Source organism: Macaca thibetana, chromosome 2 (assembly GCF_024542745.1).
Source record: "Macaca thibetana thibetana isolate TM-01 chromosome 2, ASM2454274v1, whole genome shotgun sequence".
NCBI lineage: Eukaryota > Metazoa > Chordata > Mammalia > Primates > Cercopithecidae > Macaca > Macaca thibetana.
The window spans coordinates 107,552,243-107,559,247 of record NC_065579.1 but is presented as its reverse complement, the minus strand read 5'-3'; positions in this window follow the sequence as shown (position 1 = coordinate 107,559,247).

The following is a 7,005-nucleotide window of genomic DNA, read 5'->3' as shown; positions in this document are numbered from 1 at the left end:
AAACGTGACTGTGTCTCAGGGAGTCTGACCTCCCTCTTTACTTCTTCCATCTGACCTAGGGGTGCCCCTGGCTCCTTATTGCTGCTCTTTTCTATAAAAGAGTACAGCCTTTATGGATCATCTTGTCCCTCTCAGTTTTTACATGACAAAAAAAAAAATGCGTTCTATTCAGTGAACATTTCCTTGGCATGCAAGATATCATTGCAGCCTCATAACTACCTTAAGAGGTTGTGCTATTCATTTCACAAATAAGAAAAGTAAGGCTCAAAGAGGTCAAGGGACATGCATAAGGCACACAGCAGTGGCGACAGAACAGGGTCCTTCTGTCTTCCTGTTGCTCAGGCCACAGCAGCCCCACTGTCTCTAGCACTCACCCTGCAGAGTTGCCTGCTGGTGACCGGGGACTAAGAGGCTGGCTTTGGCTGGGTGGTGGGTTTAAACTGGGACTCCCAAGGGTGCATACCCAGGGGGTGCCTGCTGTGTTGGTGGCCTGGGTGGCTGCCATGTGTGTTTAGCTTCTAGCTGCCAGGTATTGATCTCACTGGCGTTGGGTATGTCAGGGCAGGCCTCTGGGAGGGTGGATTGCACAGATAGAGACTGAAACCTGAAGCCTTTGTCCAGGCCATACCTCCTTCCCTTTAGGGCCAGTGTCCCTTCCTTTACACACATGCTGCCATGTGACCACCTTGGAAGGCAGAGCAGGGGTGGGTAGGCCTTCATGCCCCAGGCAGAGTCCCTGGCTTTGTGTGCCCCTTCCTGTCCCCCTGTATGTTGACACACAGGAGGTACTCAGTAAATGTTAGCTAAAACCAAAAGAATAAAAAAGTGGGCTAAGGATTTAAACAGGCATGTCTCCATAAAACATATAGAAATGTCCAATAAGCTCATGAAAAGATGTTCAACATCACTAGCCATTAGGGAAATGCAAATCAAAACCACAATGAGATACCACTCCATACCCAGTAAGAGGGCAATAACCAAAAAGATGGACAATAATAAGTATTGGTGAGGACATGGAGAAATTGGAGCCCTTAAACACTGCTAGTGGGAATGTAAAGTGGTACAGCCACCGTGGAAAACAGCCTGTTTAACATACAGTTACCACAAGACTCAGCAATCCCACTCCTAGAGAATTAAAAACACATGTCCACATAAAACCCTGTATACAAATGTTCACAGCAGCATTATTCATAATAGTCAACCCAAATGTCCATCAACTGATGAACGGAAAAACAAAATATAGGATATCCATACAGTGGAATATTATACAGCCTTAAGAAAGGAATGAAGTACTTATACATGCTTCTTCATAGATAACCTTCAAAAGCATGCTAAGTGAAAGAATCCAGATGGAGACAACTCCATTCTGTATGATGCCTTTTATATAAAATGTCCAGAATAGGCAAATCCAAATAGACACAAAGTAGATTAGTGGTTGCCAGAAGTTGGAAAGAAGAGAGTTTGGGGGGTGACTACTAATGAGTATGGGGTTTCTTTTGGGGGTGATGAAAAATGTTCTGGAATTAGATAGTAGTAATAGTTGTACAACTCTGTAAATATACTAAAACTCACTAAATTGTCCTTTTATTTTATTTTATTTTATTTTATTTTTTGAGATGGAGTCTCACTCTGTCGCCCAGGCTGGAGTGCAGTGGCCAGATCTCAGCTCACTGCAAGCTCCGCCTCCCGGGTTTACGCCAGTCTCCTGCCTCAGCCTCCCGAGTAGCTGGGACTATAGGTGCCCGCCACCTTGCCCGGCTAGTTTTTTGTACTTTTTAGTAGAGACGGGGTTTCACCGTGTTAGCCAGGATGGTCTCGATCTCCTGACCTCGTGATCCGCCCGTCTCGGCCTCCCAAAGTGCTGGGATTACAGGCTTGAGCCACCGCGCCCGGCCCTAAATTGTCCATTTTTAAAACGTGAACGAAAGAAAGAAGGAAGAAAAGGGGGGGAGAGAGAGAGAGAGAGAGAAAGAGAGAGAAAGAAAGAAAGAAAAAAAGAAAGAGAGAGAGAAAGAAAGAAAGAAAGAAGGAAGGGAGAAGAGAGAGAAGAGAAGAGAAAAGAAAAGAAAAGAAGAAAAAGAAGGAAGGAGGAGGGAGGGAAGAAATAAGGGCGAAAGGAAGGGAGGATTGAAGGTCAGAAGAATCTCGGTGGGGATGGAGATGGAGGTCCAGAAATATTAACTGCTTTTCCAATGTCACGCAGAGAAATGATGTCAGCCCTGATGATGCAAATACTATAAAAATGACACTAACAGATCCTGTTTGTTAAGCACACTCATTCCATGTGCCTGATGGTGCGGATGCCTCCACATGCATTATCTCATTCGTTTCTCACCACAACCCATGTGGTGAGTGTTATTATTATCCTTATTTTTACAGATGAGGAAGTGGAAGCTCAGAGAGGTGAAGTGACTTGCCCAAGAGGCATTTCAGCTTAGATTAGTCCATCTCCAGATGGTAGGGAAAATGGTTCTGAGTGACCCGGTGGTGGTGGTTCTTGTTTTGAGACAAGGTCTGGCTCTGTTGCCCAGGCTGGAATGCAGTGGCGCCATCTCGGCTCACTGTAATCTCTGCCTCCCGGTTGAAGCCATCCCCCCACCCCAGCCCCCTAAGTAGCTGGGACTACAGGTGCACACCAACACGCCCGGCTACTTTTTGTATTTTTTGTAGAGACGGGGTTTCCCCGTGTTGCCCAGGCTGGTCTCAAACTCGTGAGCTCAAGCAATCCGCCACCTCGGCCTCCCAGTGTTGGGATTACAGGCATAAGCCACTGCACCAGCCATTATTTTGTTTGTTTGTTTGTTTGTTTGTTTTGTTTTTTACATGGCAAACCATCCTCAATACAAGAGGAAAGGCAAGAATGCAAGCTGGTGGTGCTGCTGCATCTGACAGGTGCTCAGGGCTCAGGAAGGGCATCCTGGTTCCCAGCAATGAGCAGGTCTCCAGGCTGGGACCACAGTCCTCTTCAGGAGCAGGTGCTTATGAGTAGCTTTTGAGAAACTGGCCCAGGAGAATCTGGGACAAATCTCCAAGCTGGGCTGTTGTTCGAAGGGACAGGAAACATAACAGGTGCTCATGCTGGGGGCCTCAGCTGGCTCTGGCCCAAATTCTTTGGGTGTTTGGATAAATAAGGGCTACCTCGTTTCACCTCTGTGTGACCTTTCTATGTGTGTAGGTCTGGGTCCCAAGATCCAGGCCCCAGGGACTGTCCGTTCCCACTCAGTGCATGAGAACCCCTGATCCAGGCCAGCCCTGCATGTGCCAGGGGCACTTCCTCACCAGGAGCTTTTTCAATTGCTAAGGAGCAGCTTGTAGAAAATGGTAAAGAGGGCCTCTGAGGGCCAACAGCATATTACTGTAATCCCACTTCATAAGATCAACGAGATTAATTGGAGTGATGCATGGAAGGTGGAGGCCTGACTCAGGGGAAAAGACTACAATATCAACCATGATTACAGTTATGGGGCCCACAGACTCAGAATCAGAGAGCTTGAAGGCTGACCCTAGACAAGCACACATATTTGTGTACTTGCAGCCATGCACACCTTCATACTCACCCCCAACACTACATGCACTGCACGTGACCTTGCATTCCCGCTTTCACATCCACGCTTGCAGGTAAACTTACAAGCATGCCCATTCATATGCAGGTAGACATGCACCCACACATGGACACTGTCTATCTGAATGCAGACTGGCAAATGGGCCTGTACACACATGCACACTCACTTTCCCCCATGCGCGTGAACATATGCACCTGAATTTGTGTTCATTCACATCCTCACATCCACACCCATGAGCCTGCTCTTCTCAGGACCACCAGCTCAGCATCGGCCACTGACCAGAGAGTGGAAGAGCCTCTGCACTCGGGAGCAGTCACAGGGGCCATTGTATCAGAAGTCCCCAGAGGTCCTCCAAGAGGCTCGGCAAGTTGCTGCCTGTGAGCCTTCATTGTTACTGTGCTCTCTGCTTGGCATGTCCCTCTTTTTGACTAAGCCCTTTTGCCCTTCAAGAATCACTTCAAAAACACCCCCTACAGGAAAGCTTCCTTGACTCCCCAGCCAAAAAAATCTGCCCCCTGACTCCTGAGTTCCCCTTACCAGTTTTTACCACCTCAATGTACCTGGTATCACACTTGTGTTCCCCTCAAAAGGAGGAAGCACTGCTGCCTGAGAGAGTAGTGACTGTGGCTTATTCACTCACGTGCCCCCTCCCGATGCCCACCACAGAGTGCTGAATGGAATGAAACATACTGATGTGTCAACTTTGCAGGTTACTCTCTTCTCTGTACCCAAATCAATGCCCAGAGGAGCAGGCAATGCCAAAGCCCTGTGACTGCTCATTGCAACCCATGGGCAGACCCCGGGTCCCAGGGGCTGCCCTGTATACTCTTCCTGGTGCTGAATTCCCCCTAGGCCCTCACGTAGGCACTGCCTCTAGCCCCTACTGCTCTGACCTCTGGCCCTGGGCCCAACGCTAAGGCTTGTCCAGCCTGGGGGCAGATCTCAGAACTTGCTTTGCTTTTTGAGGCAGAGAGACTTTTCTAGCTCACTGAAGGAGGCAGCTTTTCCAAGGTACCTGAAGATCTGCCCTCAGGCAGTGCTTCTCAGAGCCTAGGCCATTGTATCAGAAACCCCCAGAGGCTGGGCACAGTGGCTCACACCTGTAATCCCAGCACTTTGGGAGGCCGAGGCAGGTGGGTCACTTGATGTCAGAATTCAAGACCAGCCTGACCAACATGGTGAAACCCTGTCTCTACCAAAAATACAAAATTAGCCAGGCATGGTGGCGCATGCCCGTAATCCCAGCTACTTGGGAGGCTGAGGCAGGAGAATCACTGGAACCTGGGAGGCGGAGGTTGCAGTGAGCCAAGATCATACCACTGCACTCCAGCCTGAGCAACAGAGTGAGATTCCATCTCAAAAAAAAAAAAAAAAAAAAAAAGGAAGGAAGAGGAAGGAGGAGGAGAAAGAGAAGAAGAAGAAGAAGAAGAAGAAGAAGAAGAAGAAGAAGAAGAAGACAATGAAGACGAAGAAGAAGAAGAAGAAGAAGAAGAAGCCCGCAGAGTGTTAGTAAATGCAGATTCCTGAGCCTACCCCAGATTGCTGAGGTGGAGCCCAGGAATCAGCATTAACAATAAACACTCTGGGTTAGGTCTGGTTAAGGGACCGAAAGCCACATTGCCCAGTTCAAATTTTGGCACTACCATTCACTAGTACTTAGGCAAGTCCCTTAACTTTGCTAAGCCTCAGTTTCTTAGCCTGTAAAATGGGGATAATAATGGTGCCTACATTGTAGGGCTGCTATGGGAATTAAATGAGATCACGAAAGTGACGTGTCCAGCACAGTGCTTACATGGACAGATGTGGATGACTAGTATCACAGCCGCATTCTCATGCCCTGGGACTTTTGAGAGAGGCAGAGCCTTGAGGTCCTGCTTCTGGAAGGGGCTCTGATGGTGGTGTTCTGGAAAGCAGAAGCCTTGGCCAGGCAGCGCCCTCACCCAGAACCATCTGCCACCTAGTGGCTGGTGTGTGAGACCATGCCCAGCTCTCCTGCCTCCACCCAGCTGAGATCCAAGGCCCAGCTGACCAGAGGTTCCACCCTGTCTCCTGGCCCAGTGGCAGCCTCCCTCCCTGCCCCTCTGCCCTGGGAGCCTAATTGGCTTGGTACCAGCTCTGGCACTTCCCTCCAGCTTTGTAATAAAATAGGTGGCTTGGGTCAGATTTCCCTGACAGGGAGGCTACCTGGCACAGACACGGGAGGCGGGGAGGAAGGCTGGGGAAAACAGCTCCTTTAATGACCACCAATTACAGTCTGGTATTCTCAAGAGGCCACTTCCTCTCCAAACTAGGTGACCCCCAGGAAAGAGCCCTATGTACTTGTTTTTCTTCCTTTCCTAGTCCTTCATCATTCATTTATTCCAATGCACTTACCCATGCATTCATTCATTCAATATTGAAATGTTTACTATATCCCAGGTGCTCAATGGTGATCACCAGGAATTGGTAAAGTTTTTCTGTAAAGAGCCAACTAGCAAACATTTTCAGCTAGCCAATATTACCCCAATAGGACCAACCTATTCTGCTGTTGTAGCAAGAGAGTAGCTATTGATATATAAACAAATGGGTAGATGTGGCTATGTTCCAATGAAACTTTATTTGTGGACATTGAATTTTTTTTTTTTTTTGAGACAAGGGTCTCACCCTGTTGCCCAGGCTGGAGTGCAGTGGCATGATCATAGCTCACTGCAACCTTGATCTCTCCAAACTCAAATGATCCTCCCACCTCAGCCTCCTCAGTAGCTGCGTCTACAGGCACGCACCACCATGCCTGGCTAATTTATGTATTTTTTTGTAGAGGTGGGGTTTCACCATGTTTCCAAGCTGGTCTCGAGCTCCTGACCTCAAGCGATCCACTCACCTTGACCTCCCAAAGTGCTGGGATTACAGGCTTGAGCCACCGTGCCCGGCCAGCCATTTTCATGTGTCATGAAATATTCTTTTGATTTTTTTCCAACCATTTACAAATGTAAAAACTATTCTTAGCTTGTAGGCCATACAAAATGTAACATCCAGTGGGCCATTGCTTTCCAGCCTTGAGCTGAGTCCTCCATGGGCAAGACCATGGAGTATGCGACACCCAGTGGAGTGTGCAGGCCAGTATCTCCAACAGGGTCAAGACCTTTGGAGAGCCTTGCTGGGGAGGAGGGTACGCCCCCAAGCCTACCACAGCTCTACCACTGCAGCCCTCCCAGACTCCACTCTCTCAATGCCACATATGTTCTCAGTGGCTTACATATGGGGACTCTTAAGTCTCCTTTACAGTCAGAAGGTTTTTTGAGGGGAAGAACATTACTGTTCACGCATTTGGAATTAGAAGGGACCCGAGTTCACACACCTCCTTGACCACTCTTTTGCTGAATGACCTTGGATGAGTTACTTCACATCCCTGTGCCTCAGTTTCCTGATCTGCAGTCCCTCTCTCATAGGTATTGAGAGGATG